The sequence below is a fragment of the Canis aureus genome, chromosome 1, assembly GCF_053574225.1.
Source record: "Canis aureus isolate CA01 chromosome 1, VMU_Caureus_v.1.0, whole genome shotgun sequence".
Classification (NCBI taxonomy): domain Eukaryota; kingdom Metazoa; phylum Chordata; class Mammalia; order Carnivora; family Canidae; genus Canis; species Canis aureus.
The window spans coordinates 27,299,536-27,315,173 of record NC_135611.1 but is presented as its reverse complement, the minus strand read 5'-3'; the positions used below and the strand labels follow the sequence as shown (position 1 = coordinate 27,315,173).

Sequence of the window (15,638 nt, the reverse complement as noted above, 5' to 3'; positions counted from 1 at the left end):
TCCTTCAGAACAGCTTTAGTAGAATAGGAATTATTTCTTCTTTAAACATTTGATATAATTCCCATAGGAAACCATCTGGCCCTGCACTTTTGTCTTTTGGGAGGTTTTTGATGACTGCTTCAATTTCCTCCTTGGTTATTGGCCTGTTCAGGTTTTCCAATTTGTTTTGGTAATTTGTGGTTTTCCAGAAATGCATACATTTCTTCTAGATTGCCTAATTTATTGGCATATAGCTGCTCCTAATACATTTTTAAAAATCATTTGTATTTCCTTAGTATTTGTTGTGATCTCTTCTCTTTCATGATTTTATTGATTTGAGTCTTTTTTCTTTTTAATAAGGCTGGCTAGGGGTTAACCTATTTTATTAATTCTTTCAAAGAACCAACTCTTGGTTTTGTTGATCTGTTTTACTGTTCTTATGGTCTCTATTTTATTGAATTCTACTCGAATCTTTATTATCTCTCTTCTTCTGCTTGGTGTAAGTTTTACTTGCTGTTCTTTCTCCAATTCTTTTAGGTGTGTATTTGAGTTTTTTCCAATTTTTTGAGGGATGCTACTATTGCTATGTATTTTCCTCTTAGGACCACTCTTGTTGTATCCTAAAGATTTTGAATGGTTGTATATTCATTTTCATTAGTTTCCATGAATCTTTTAAAATAATTCTTCTCTAATTTCCTGGTTGACCCTTTCATCTTTTAGTAGGATGCTCTTTAGCCTCCATGTGCTTGAGTTTCTTCCTAATTTCTTCTTGAGCTTGAGTTCTAGTTTCAAAGCATTGTGGTCTGAAAATATGCAGGGGACAATCCCAATCTTTTGGTATCAGTTGAGACCTGATTTGTGATGCAGTATGTGGTCTATTCAGGAGAAAGTTCCATGTGCACTTGAGAAGAATGTGTATTCAATTGCTTTCAGATGTAAACTTCTGTATATATCTGTGAAATCCATCTGGTCCAGTGTATAATTTAAGGCCCTTGTTTCTTTGGTGATGCTGTGCTTAGAATATATGTCATTTGCAGAAAGTGCCATTTTGAAGTCTCCTACTAGTAGTGTATTATTATATAAGTATCTCTTCACTTTGGTTATTAATTGATTTATATACTTGGCAGCGCCCACATTAGGGGCATAAATATTCATGATTGTTAGGTCTTGTTGGATAGACCCTTTAAGTATGATATTGTGTCCCTCTTCATCTCTTACTAGTCTTTGGGATAAACTTTAATTTACCTAGTATGGGGATTGCTACTCCAGCTTTCTTTTGAGGACCATTTGAATGGTAAATGGTTCTCTGCCCCTTAATTTTCAGGCTGGAAGTGTCCTTAGGCCTAAATGAGTCTCTTGTAGACAACAAATAGATGCATCTTGTTTTTTATCCAGTCAGATACTCTGTGTCTTTTGATGTGTCTTTAAGCCCATTCATGTTCCGAGTAACTATTGAAGGATATGAATTTACTGTCATCATATTACCTATTCAGTCCCTGTTTTTGTGGATTGTTTCTTTGGGCGTCCTCTTTCTTTTACAGGGTTCCCCTTAATATTCCTTGCAGAGCTGATTTGGTGGTCACATATTCTTTCAATTTCTGTCTATCGTGGAGGCTCTTTATATCTCTTTCTATTCTGAATGAGAGCCTTGTTGGATAAAGTATTCCTGGCTGCATGTTCTTCTCATTTAGGACCCTGAATATATCCTGCCAGCCCTTTCTGGCCTGCCAGGTCTCTGGGGAGAGGTCTGCTGTTAATCTCATATTTCTCCCCATATAAGTTAAGAATCTCTTGTCTTGAACTGCTTTAAATATTTTCTCTTTGTCATTGAAATTTGCAAATTTCACTATAAAATGTCAAGGTGTTGAATGGTTTTTATTGATTTTTTAGGGGGGAGGTCCTGTCTATCTCTTGTATCTGAATGCTAGTTTCCTTCCCCAGATTTGGAAAGTTCTCAGCTATGATTTGTTCGAATATACCTTGTGGTCCTCTCTGTCTCTCAGTCTTTTCTGGTCTCCCAATTAGATGTATATTCCTCATTCTCCAGGTATCATTTATTTCCCTAAGCCTTTACTCATGGGCTCTTAATTGTTTTTCTCTTTTTTTCCTCAGCTTTCTTTCTTATCTTCAACTTGTCTTCTATGTCACTCACTCTTTCTTCTACTTCATCAACCCGAGCAGTTAGAACGTCCGGTTTGGATTGCATCTCATTTAATCTATTTCAAATTTTAGCCTGATTAGCTTTCCATTCTGCAGTAACAAAGTCTCTAGAGTCCTCTACTTTTCTTTCCAGAGCCACCAGTAGCTTTATAATTGCACTTATGAATTGAATTTCTGACATTGTATTGAAATCCAAATTCTGTAACTCTGTGGCAGAGTATATTTCTGATTCTTTCTTTTGTGGTGAATTCTTCTTTCTAGTTATTTTGTCCAGTGCAGAGTGTCTATATGAGTGGGCTGAGTCAAAAATATCAACCATGACCTAAGTACAATACACCCTAGATGATTCTGAAGAGGTCAGAGACCAGAAAATAAAAGCAAAAGAAGAACAGAACAAAGTATAACCACTAAAGTGAAACAAATTTAAAACAAAAAGCCAAAATCCAAAACAAAGAAGAAGAAAAAAGAAAAAGCAAAAAAAAAAAAGAAAAAAAAGAAAAAAGGTACAGAAAGGAAGAAAAAGGGGAAAAAAGGAGGAATGGTGGTGGTGGTGGTGAGAAAGTGGTAATGGAGAAAGAATGTGACCTAAGGGGTCCTAGAGGGTGATCCTCCTGGTCCCGAGTGTATTTTGTATTTTGTATTTTGTTTCATATGTTAGAACATGCTCAGTCCCAAATTTATATAAACGGCAATACTTGTCGAAAGGCTCAACATTGACCACCGAAACATAAGCAAGATAAAAGAGGGGGAGAATGGGAAGTAAGAGAGAATATAATCTCACAGAATGAACCATCACGGTGTTCCACTTGGTTCTGGGTGTATGCTGGTCATGTTTTAGAAGGTATTAACTTCCACCATTGTAAAACAAAATGAGGCAGAAAAACAAAAAACACAGAACAAAAACCCATATCTTGTAAATCTCCCAACATTAAAGTGAAAACATTGAAGGGAATCCAGAAGAGAAAAATACATCTAAGACAAGTAGAAATATGAAAGTATTTGTAGAAATATGAAAGTCTGAAAGGAAAAAACTTAAAAATGAAAAGGTGGTAAAATATTGTAGTTAAGGTGGGAAAAGAGAAAAAATATTGGAAATTTTTAGTCTGATATAAAAACGAGTCATAATGGAAAAGGAAAAACAAAACAAAACGGTACCCTCTAGTTCTATATACTATTTTCCCTCGTTTTTCCCCCAGTCCTGGAGCTTTCCAGTGCTGCTTGGTCAAGAACTTGTTCTTCCCCTGTCCTTCCAGCTGGTCTGGGAGAGGGGTTGCTGTGGTGATTCATGTGTGTGTACCTGGGGGAAATGCCCTGCCCCCTGCTGGGTGCTGGGCTCAGTGGGAACTGGTTACCCAGAGAGACCTCAGTCCCCTGGCAGCCTCGCCCCTCCCAGGCACGAGGTGACACAAGGAGGAACAACAACCCTGGTGGTGGCCAGGTCTCCAGCTCTGGAGTCAGCTACACCTGTAGCCACCCACTGCTCCCAGTCTGCACTGGCCTAGATGCTCCTGGGGCAGTGGGGGGTGCTGATCTCCACAGCTTGAGGGCACCTGGTGGCAGGAGAGTCCTCGCTGTCCTGTGCTCTCCCCACCTCTACCTGTCCCAGGGGGATGCAGGATTCCTACCTCTCTCCGCTGGGGCGCCCTGGGACCTGCACTCCCAGGGCCACCTCTCCAGCAGGGATTGGGGCTCAGCCACCTCCGTCCAGAGCCCCTGCCTGACTCCCTGGCTTCTCCCTGATGCCCTGGGGGCTGCGCCCTCCAGCCCTTTACCAATGGGTCCATGGTTTATGGAGCACTTTCCCTTGGGTGCCCTTCCTTTCATAGTGACCCCCGGAATCTGGAAGCTTCCCTGCCCCTCCTGCTTGATTTCCCTGCTGAACACATTTCTGTCCAGGAAAACTCAGGTGATGATTTTTAAAGTCCCTACTTCCCCAGGGCTAGGTTTTCCTGCCCCGAGGCTCACACCAACCTGCCTTAGCCCAGGTCCTCGAGGGCCCCTCCCCCACTTGATTCTGTTTTAATTTTTTCCACCTCCTATCTTGTTAGAAGCCAAAACCCTTCTCTGTGTAGCATTCCAGCTGTTCTCTCTTTAAATCTCAGGTTGAATTCGTACATGTTCAGGATCTGTTGAAAGTTATCTAGGTGAGTTGGTGGGGCCAGGTGAGTTGAGGCCCCTACTCTCCTGCTGTTTTGCCATGCCCTCTTGGTAAAGGGTTAAAATATATACACATTCAAATTTGTATTTAAATTAAATGGTGTGTAATAAATCAAATAGTAAACTTTACAGTGTTGCTGTGATCTCTAATATTATAGCTTTAGAAGTAATGCTTTAAGTGCTTTTTTGTGTGTCTCATTTCCCTCTTCAGATTCCTTTTTTTTCTAACTTGAGACAAATAATTCAGCAAGCCTCTAGATTTTGTGTGACTGTGATATTTATGTTTACCATATTTTCTCTACACTTTTAAGTTTCATCTTTTTTTATGTTTCATTTCCTCAAATCTTTCCATGATTTGTGTCATTCATTAAATAAATGTTTATTAAGTGACAACTGTCCAGATACTGTTCTATATGTTATTGTCCTACAGTAATGAATAAAATAGACAAAAATCCAAGAAGCCAAGGAATGTATAGTCTAGTCTGGTGGAGTGAGATAATAAACAATGCACCCCAAAATTACATAGGTATGAGTGCTATTGACACAAGTAAAGCAAGAAAGAAGAAATAGAGAGCCATGGTGAGGGGATGGGGATGAAATTCTATAGTAGCCGGGTACAGACTCACTAAGAAGATGACTTTGGGCAAGCACCTAAAGAAGAGGAGGGAGTGAGCCATGAGCATATCTGGGAGAAGTGTGTTCTAGGAAGAGGAAACTGCAAGTGCAAAAGTCTTGAGGCTGGAGTGTACTTGGTATATTTGAAGGTAGCAGAGTCCATGTTGCTGGAAGACAGTAAAACAGAGATGAAGAAGAGGACAATGGAGTCAGAGAGGCCACGAATGGGAAAATCAAGTTTTATGGGAAGATTTGGAAGGCCTATTCAAAAAATTTTGGCTTTTACTCTGCATAAGATGGGGATCCACTAGAGGCTGTTGAGTAGAAGCACGACAAAATCTGACTTGTGTTTTAAAATGACCACTTTTGGACACTACATGGAGAATAGACTAGAAAGGCAAGAGTGGAAGAAGGGAGATCAGTAAGGAAACTAGAAAGTTTGGACCAGAATGCTAACACTGGTAAGTGGCATATTGATTTATTAATTTATTGAAGATTCGGCTTATAGAAAAAAGAGCCAAAAGTTTTAGCTGGCTAAGTAGAGGACTGATATAGTAGATTGTTCTACTGTTTATGAAATATTTCAGTTTCCTCAATGTAGAGTTTCTTCCTGTGAGGGAATACACATCTGTCTGATTGAAATTGGGAGGCCATGTGATTTGTGATTGACCATTTGACCAATAATAAGTAAGCAGGAGCTTTAAGATCTACAATTTGGCTCACTGCATCACTTTTTCTTCAGCAACAAAGCCAGCAATGCTTCAGCTAATGGCTACTCTGTTTGGTTCCTAGAAAAAAGCCAATGTGAATTATAACTGGAGAGATGTACTGATGATACATGGCAAGACACAAATCTTTATTGTTGGAAACCAGTAACATGTTCAGGTTGCAGCATCACCCAGCTTTGCCTGACTAATAGAAATGTAGTTGGCATTCCCTGAAATGAAAACATCTGATAGAGACAGAGGTCTTAGGTGTGTTTGGAGTTACCAGACTGAGAAGTGCAGCTAGGAAGGTAGGAGGATAACCAGGATGTGAAGTGTACTGGAAGCAAAGTGAACAAAATATAGCAAGAATGATCACCTGTGTCCTAGAGTACTTGTAAGTCAAGTGGGGTCAGGTCTAGGAATTGACCTTTGAATGCAGCAATGTGGAGATCATTGATGATCTTGCCATGAGCTGCTTAGGTAGAGTGGTCTGGAGAGAGCTTGAATGAGATGGGCTACGGAGAAATTGGTGGAGAGAAGTGAGTCACCAAAGATAGATACTAACTTTTTTAAGAAGCTTTCCTATAGAGGTGAGTGGAGAGATGATGAACAGTGAAATGGGGTCAAAAAAGTTTTGGTATTTTGTTTTGTTTTGTAACAGCATATTAATATGCTGATGGGAATTATACAGCATAGAGGGAATTAACTGATGGAGCATGAGAGAGAGGAGAAGAGCTGGAGAGATACCTTTTACTAGGTGGGAAGGGGTTGAATGCAGTACACAAATTGCGATGTTGATGGTGATAGGACCACATATAGTTCATTTATAGGAACAAAAATGGAAGGGGATCCCTGGGTGGTTCGGTGGTTTGGCGCCTGCCTTTGGCCCAGGGTGCGATCCTGGAGTCCCGGATCGGGACTGAGTCGGGCTCCCGGCATGGAGCCTGCTTCTCCCTCCTCCTGTGTCTCTGCCCCTCTCTCTCTCTCTGTGTCTATCATAAATAAATAAACAAATCTTAAAAATTAAAAAAATAATAATAAAAAAGGAACAGAATGGAAAGAAGGGAGGTGGATACAGATGGAGGTCCATGGGTACAAGTGGGTGGAGTGAGAACTTCTGGCACTTCTGGTTGTTTCTCTTTCTCATTAAAACTGGAAGCAAGGGCATCCACTGAGTGCGAGGATGGGTAAGGAGCTGTTGGAGATTTGACATGGTTACACATTTTTGTCCATCCATGTTTAGCTGGATGTGGGATAAGTATGGAATATTGGAAAGATGCGTTTAGCCATGGTGTGAGGTTGTCCTACAAATCCAGCAAAGCAAAGGAAGAGAAAAGGTTTAAGAATATATTGAGAGGCATAATTATAATAGGACTAGCCATGGAATTTTAGAAGGGAAGTGAGGAGTGAGACGGTGAAGAGGTATTCCTGTGCATGTATTGTTGAAGTTGGAGACTAGAAGTGATAAAGTAAAGAAATAGAAGCTGTTGGCTGGCAAATGGGCTGCTTAAACTATAGATTACAGAAAGGCTGCGATAAATGCTGACAGGGTCTAGGGTATGTCTATGACACTGAGCAACTGGGTAGGGCATAGGACAAGATCTTAAAAGTTTTTGACACTGAAGGTGACCTAAATCATCCAAATTCTTTTCTTAAACATTTCCTCTCATTTAAATCCCTCAATTATGCTCACTTTCATTTTTCATGACTTCAATCCATATAAATTTCAAATTATTAGAACAAATTTCACAGTTTAGTTCAACTAACACTTGAAGCATCATGCAGAATCTCTTTGGCTTACTTTAGATTTATATAGAACGAAAATGCACAAAGTCACACTGAATAAGGAAGGAGTTTGTGGCTCTCTGCTCCTCCCCATTTGACAGACAGCAGCATCTTCTGGTGCAGTGCCAGCCATGTCCCCGAGATATATTGGTGAAGGTCGGAGTGAATGGATTTGGCCATATGGGGCACCTGGTCACCAGGGCTGCTTTTAGCTCTGGCAAAGTGGATATTGTCACCATCAATGACCTCTTCATTGACTTTGACTACATGGTGTACATGTTTCAGTATGATTCCACCCAAGGCAAATTCCACGGCACAGACAAGGCTGAAAATGGGAAACTTGTCATCAATGGGAAGTCCACTCCACCTTCCAGGGGTGAGATCCCGCCAACATCAAATGGGGTGATGCTGTGGAGTCCACTGGGGTCTTCACCACCATGGAGAAGGCTGGGGCTCACTTGAAGGGCGTGGCCAAGAGGGTCATCATCTCTGCTCCTTCTGCTGATGCCCACATGTTTTTGGTGGGCGTCAACCATGAGAAATATGACAACTCCCTCAAGATTGTCAGGAAAGCCTCCTGCACCACCAACTTCTTGGCTCCTCTGGCCAAAGTCACTCATGGCAACTTCGGCATCATGGAGGGCCTCATGACCACTGTCCATGCCATCATTGCCACCCAGAATACCATGGTTGGCCCCTCTGGGAAGCCGTGGCATGACGGCCAAGGGGCTGCCCAGAACATCATCCCTGCTTCCACTGACACTGCCAACGCTGTCAGCAAGGTCATCCCTGAGCTGAACGGGAAGCTCACTTGCATGGCCTTCTGTGTCCCCACCCCCAACATGTCAGTTATGGATCTGACCTGGAGAAAGCTGCCAAATATGACAACATTAAGAAGGTGGTGAAGCAGGCATCAGAGGGCCCCTTCAAGGGCATCCTGGGCTACACTGAGGACCAGGTTGTCTCCTGTGACTTCAACAGTGACACCCGCTTTTCCACCTTCAACGCTGGGGCTGGCATTGCCCTCAATGACCACTTTGTCAAGCTCATTTCCTGGTATGACAATGAATTCAGCTACAGCAACTGGGTGGTTGACCTCATGGTCTACATGGCCTCCAAGGAGTAAAGAGCCTCCTGGACCACCAGCTCCAATGAGAACAAGAGGAAGAGAGAGGCCCTCAGCTGCTGGGGAGTCCCTGCCCTTACTTAATCCCCCAACACAATGAGAATCTCCTGAACTCCAATTTATATCCCAGGCCCCTGAGGAAGGGGAGGGGCTTGGGGAGCCCTACCTTGCCATGTACCATCAATAAAGTATACTGTACCCCCTCCCAAAAGGAAGCAGTTTGTTGGGTATTATTTCAATAACTGAGATCAGTTCCTATCAAAGACGCTCTAATCATTTATTAAAATCTAAATATATTAGACTGTTAAAAATTGGTTATTTGTTCAGTATTTGGCTTAGTGTCACTTTTTATAAATTATTATCTTGGGATATCATCTCTTTCAGCATTATCCATTGAATTACTGATATTCTTAAGATGTTGACTAATGTTGCAGCCGCTATCTATTATGTTGTGAAAATCCGACATAGAAACAAGAGGTACAAAAAAAAAAAAAAAAAAAGAAACAAGAGGTACCTAACTATCAAAAAAAGTGAGCCTGTTGTTTACTTTTAAATCTAGAGAAAGTTCTGTTTTTTACCTGACAAATCATAGCGTTATAAGTTAACTTTGAAAGTCAGAACACCAGGTAAGTTTTGAATGCTTAGAAAAAGTTGATGGTAACTCTTTTTTTTTTTTTTTTTTTTTTTTTGAGAGAGAGAGACAGAGTGAGAGAGAGAGGGAGAAAGAGGGAGAGAATCTCCATACCCAGCATGAGAGCATGAGCCCGATGCAGAGGTTGATCTCACAGCCCTGAGATCATGACCCCAGACAAAATCGAGAGTCAGGTGCTTACCCGACTGAGCCACCAGGCACTCCTGATGGTAACCTTTTGATCACCTTCACTCATTTCCCTTCCCCTGTACCCCTGTCTCTGGAAACCACCGATCTGTTTTCTGTTTCTATGAGTTCATTTTTTTTATATTCCACATATAAGTGAGATCACTTTTGCCTTTCTCTGTCTGACTTGTTTCACTTAGCATAATGCCTTCAAGGTCCATCCATCTTGTCACAAATGGCAGGATTTCTTTTTTTTATTGATGAGTAACATTCCATTGTGTATATATATATACATACCACATCTTTATTCATTCATCTGTTGATGGACACTTAGGTTGTTTCCATGTCTTACCTATTGTAAATGGTTTTGCATGAACATGGGATGTGGATATCTCTTCAAGACAGTAGTTTCAGAGGTGGAATTGCTAGATCATATAGTAGTTTTATTTTTAATATTTTGAGGAACCTCTGTTTTTAATATTTGGCAGTTTCCATAGTGGCTACACTGATTTACATTCCATGGGCCATTGTTTTCATTCACAAGGTTCCTAGCCATTTGTTATGATTTTCCAAAGCTATGACATTAGTTCAATCTTATGTTAGTAAGTAAAGCCCAAACTGGTTCTAAATGAGGATGAGAGTGGAGGAGTTGTGGAATTAGCTTGAGGAGGTTTTCCAAACTGCACATTCCTAGCTCCATTATCTCTGCAGAGATGTAGATATTTTCCTGCAAACTCCCATTTCACTTATCTATCTATAACACACATCCGCAAGTTTTTATTTGCTTCTAATTGGCAAAATTTAAACTAATACCTAAAAACTAACAATTTTGCTTAGTGAAAAACTATATAGAGAATTAGAATGTAGTAGAAAGGAGGTAATATGTTTTTTAGTTTTTTGGAACATAAAGTTCTACAACCTTTTATTTAACCATATTTTGAATCTTAGTTCAAAAATCCAAATCACATATATTCATAAGCAACTATATTTTTGTCTCTACTAGGTCCTTCCTAGAATTACTCCTTTAGGAATATAGGAAGGGTATGTGTGTGTGTGTGGGGGGGAAATACTGTGCCATGCATCTGTCAAATAACTATTCTTTCTTGTTACTATCACATTTTCAGTAATACTCATTAGATATCATGACATATGTGTTGTTGTGCTAGGCACTATTTGCACTTGCCAAAGGTGCAGCACAATTATCACCTGTTTCCGTCACAAGCTCTTCTAGCTCTCTGTGGGATGAAAGAGTGTCTTCTTTTTCACTCCTTGGTGGGTGGTCTGTTGATTTGGGCTGACAACTGCACAGTATGTACTCATTTGGCAAATGACACCAAGACTGTGGCATTTCTTGCTCTGTTTATAATAAGACTTAGTGATTCAGGGGATGAAGAATTTATCACATATACCTCAAATATTTGATGCAGAGGTAGTATGTTGGGTACAGAGAAACTCTTTATGCATAAGAACCATCCAAACAGAAAACAAAACAAAAACTAAAAAGAAAGAGATTAGGGTTATATATAATAAGGAAATGACTAGCTCATATGTATAGTAGCAGCATTGCAGTTTTTGAAATTGAGAAAGAAATTATATACTGCCTTGTATTATTAGTTCTCCAACTAGAGAAGACTGAGGTCAGGATGCAAATATTAGACCCGTTTGTGTCTGGAGCGACTGAAGATGGTGCCTGTGCAAAGTATATGTTCAGGGGATGTGTATCAACTTACTGACTGATTAATTTAAAAAATAAGTAGATTTTTGTGCTTGGGTGATATTGAAGTTAATTTCGATTTAACACTGAGTATAACTTTGATGTTTATTTATTTTTTATTTTTTGTAACTCATGAATATATAATTAAAAATTCTTAACATTTTAGCAAATTAAATCCAATAAGATGGAAGAAGTGTAACACATTATGACTAAGTGAGGTTTATTCCAGGAGTGCTAGGTTGAATTAATATTTAGAAATTAATTGCTGGAATTTACTTTATTAATGAATGGGGGGAAATCATTTCAGTAGATACAAAAAAGCATTTGAAGTCATCCAATATCCATTCCTGATAAAGATGCGAAGGAACTTGAAATCAATCAGAACTTGCTCAACTTCCTTAATATTTAATGGTGAAAGTCTGAATATTTTCCCCTTGGATCAGGAACAAGGCAAGAATGTTTGCTCTCAACACTTCTATTTAACAGTGTATGGTGGATCTAACCAGTGCAATAAAGCAAGAATTTTTAAAAAGCTATCTATAAACTCTGATATTTTAAACCTTATTTGTGAAAATTACATTTAATTGTATAGCCTATGTATAGCCTTGTATTCTTTGTTAGCTAATACAGGTTTCAAAAGTCAGGGATTTATTACTTATGGTGTTTAGCACATACTAGATGCTCAGTAAATAATAGATAAATCAAAGAAATCCAAGGGAAAAATGCAGCTATAGATTTGACATTTTTTTTCCTCATTGCTTAAGCCTTAACCCTCCGTAATGGATTTGAGTGAGTGACTGTGGCAGGAATAGTCCCCCATCTATCAAGGCCCAGGCCCTCCTCTGCTTTAATAAAAGGACAATAGCCAGACAAGGCCCAGATTTCACTTTTCCTTCTCCATTGCCTTTTTTTAAAAATGTATTTTATTCTTTGAAGTCACTAAAATTTTCAGACCTCTTTGTCTCAGTAGTTTAGCTCATCCTAACCAATGCAGTTTTAAAATTTGGTTATACATATAATGATAAAAAACTTTGTGATGCCACCAACAAAATACTAGTCAATGCTTAAAATAAATTCAGATATATATTAGGTACTACATAAGGATAAAAAATAAAGGATATTATGACCACTTTCAAAGAAAGAAAACATTTTTAAAGCATAGGTTTGGGGGGCCAACTTATAGGACGAGACTATCTCATACAGAGAACTGGATTTCTGGTGCTCTGAAATGACCTGAGACCCGAGTCTTGATTTTGCCATTCTGGTAGCTGCGTGATCTCAGGAACCTGGGCTTTGGATTTCTCATCATCAGTGACTACAGCTATTTCTAAGGAAGCTATATTTAGGGAAGAAACCCTGTTTTTATTTTTTTATTTTTATTTTTTTTGTTTTTTTTTTTGAAAACCTGTTTTCAAAGTAAGAGTTTCTTGACCAATTTGAGAATGTAATCAGCTTTTAGTTAGTTTTGTCCTACCATAGCCTGCTTCTATTGCTATATACAATATTCATTCTTTGTGAATTGCAAGTAGAACTTCATTAGATTTTCTTAAAATCATCACTTACTCAGGTTCTGTCACCTTCCTGCTTTAGAATATTATTTTTAAATTTTCAAAATTAGTACTACATGGAATATATCTATTTCTATATTTAATAGTATAATGAATAAATGCATTTATTTGTATCCAATAGTATATTGAATATATTTAATAATATTTAGTGGCATATTGAATAAATCTATTTTCCCCACGTCTAGGTCTAGGGCATCATGTCCTTCCTGTAAAAGGAATGAGCTAGATTATTTACTCTCTAAGGTTCTTTTCTAAAAAATAATATGTATTCTTATAAGAGGAAGTTGGCCTAAGTGCACTAATGGGAAGCATTGAGCAGAGGTGGACAGGCTGGTCAACCTCAAGGCTGTCATAGGCAGGGAGGATTTGTTTTCACTGGGGAATTGCTGTTTATCTAGTAGCAACACTTTTTGGATTTCATATTCACTGTTAGTTTTTCTCTCTGCAGCTGCCCTGTTCCACTACACCACACTGGCACTGTCTTTTTAAGGCCTACTTTAACTCCATCCAAGTTCCCGCAAATCTTTACTTCTCCTAGCGGGTAGGCACAGACAAGGCCATGAAATGTGCAATGCCTCACTTCTCCAGTAGGGGCGCTGACCGCTATGTCTGATTTAACTGAAATTCCCTTTGGGTTTAGGGTTCAGATTGTGAAATGTAATTTTTGCATGTGATCCCTCCTTAAACATATTTTTATTTTATTTTAAATACTTACTGTGTTTTATTTAATACACATATTTTATATACAACACCTTTACAGTAGTTAGCAGTTTTCATATAAACAACATAGTACTTGAGGCTCTGAAATTTTTAATTATGGAGCAAAACATTTGATTCAAGATACAGATCCTTCCGGAGGTACCTGGGTGGCTCAGTCAGTTGGGCGACCCACCGTTCGTTTCAGCTCAGGTCATTGTCTCAGGGTCCTAGGTTGGAACCCTGCGAGGGCTCCCTACTCAGCAGGGAATCTGCTTCAGGATTTTCTCCCGGTCTCTCTCTGCCCATTCTCCACTCACGTTCTCGCTTTCTTTCTCTCACATAAATAAATAAGTCTTTTTTTAAAAAAGGATACAGACCATTCCAAGTAAAGTTCCTAATTCTTAAAAGCTACCGTCATCTTTGCCTAAGAATTTGTTGTTGCCCTGACTGTTTGGCCTGACTCTGCCAGTACCCATCTATCTTTGCCCACTTCTTAAGAGCATTTATATTTAAAATGTTATGAATGAAATATTTTCCTTTCTCCTTCAGCTTGTAGCAACAGGGAAGTCCTGACATTAAGATGACGTTACCCATTATACACATAGTATCTGGCAGCTCTTTCTTCCTCTCCCACTGCCAGCTAACTTAATATGTATACAGTGGGATGTCCAGGTATCAAGGCTCATTAAATACACAGTAAGAAGTTGAGAAGGAGAAAAAGAGCTCAAAGTCTATGTCAATCCCTCCCAGAGAAGCTAAAAGGCAAAAAGGTCAAAGTTTCCCTGTGTATGTTTAAAATTTTTTTTAATGAAAGAAGACACTGTTTTTATGTTCTGTGTGTCCAAGTGTTAACAGGATGAGAAACACTTTGTTCACATTCCCTTGTAACCTTGAACTGAGAATGTTGAAGTTCTTGCCTTTTTTTTTTCATTACGTCCCACAGAAAGGTTATTCCAAATTCACTTGGCAATATCCAGACAAGCTATTTCCTAATCTCAAAATAGCTTTTTCTTTTGAGTCTTTCCCAAAAGCCTTAAAATACATTCATGAACTATATACATACTTCATTTACTAAACTTCTGGATTGAAAATCCTTAAGAGAAAAAGAAAACTTGAAGAAGAAGAACTTAAATATTGTAAATCTATTTGAACAGAAAAGACATAACAAATTATCTTTTTACTAATAAATATAGAGTAGTATACATTCATACTCAGAAAAGAATGACACTGATACCAGGAAGCTTAATTTTGGTTGTTCCTGCTGTGGTTTATAATAAAGTATTAACTTTTCAACCATAAAACATTTTTATTTAAAATAAAATTATTCATTGAGATGCAAACAAGAAGCATTATTATAAAGTGATTCAAAATTGGAAATCCTCTTCCAAGGGTTCTGCGTGGTGTGGATTTTCTCCCAAGGAAATGAATTCCATTTTCTAAGATAGTACACTCATTTCTTTCCTCAGTCCACAAATACTTGTTGACTGCCAACTGGTATTGAGCTAGTATTATGATACAATAGTGGAGGAAATAGACATTAATCCAATAATCACACGCACATCTATATAATCACAGGCTGTAATCTGTATCATGAAGGAAAAGCATAGGGAACTTCCTCTGAAAGACTTGATTTAGGCTGAATCATAGGCAAGAAACTTATGAAAAAGTAACCCCTGAATTATGATTTGAAGAATGAATAGAAGACAAGTAGATAAAGAACAAGCCAGGTCAATGTGTGTGATGGTACTGAGGTGGGAAGCAGCATGGCATTTATGAAAATATGGAAGAAGGCCAGCATGTCTGGGGCATAGGGATTGAAGAAGGGAAGTATCCTTCAGGCAGGCTGGCTGTTGGAGTCTGAAGTCTAGCTAAGGAATAAATAGAGATTTGATATATGAATTAGTCCACATGTGTAACTTCCCAAGCAACCTGAGTTGGGATACATGGTGGGTAATATACTATTTTCTCCTATTTATCTGCTTCATTTAAAATTAGATTTCAATGTAGGTAGGAAAACTGAAAGGAGTGGGAATTGACTGGAAGGGGTCACAAGGATACTTTGTGGGGTGATGGAAATGTTCTATACCTTGTTTGGACTGCTGTTTATGTGGGTGTGCATGTTTAACAACTCACTGAATTACATTTTACCTCAATTAAGAAAAAAACAATTGTGGCCTAATATGAAAAATATGTTCAGCCTTGTTAGTAGTCAAATTAAAATAAAAATAGAATTAAAAAAATAAAATCTAAGGATGCCTGGGTGGCTCGGTGGTTGAGCCTTTGGCTCAGGGTGTGATCCCGGAGTCCCAGG

General features: G+C 38.9%; 1 pseudogene; it reads left to right on the top strand.

Moving 5' to 3' along the window:
* The first annotated feature begins 6,128 nt into the window (after positions 1-6,128).
* LOC144298146 (glyceraldehyde-3-phosphate dehydrogenase pseudogene) lies at positions 6,129-8,598 on the top strand (annotated as a pseudogene).
* Positions 8,599-15,638: the final 7,040 nt, after the last annotated feature.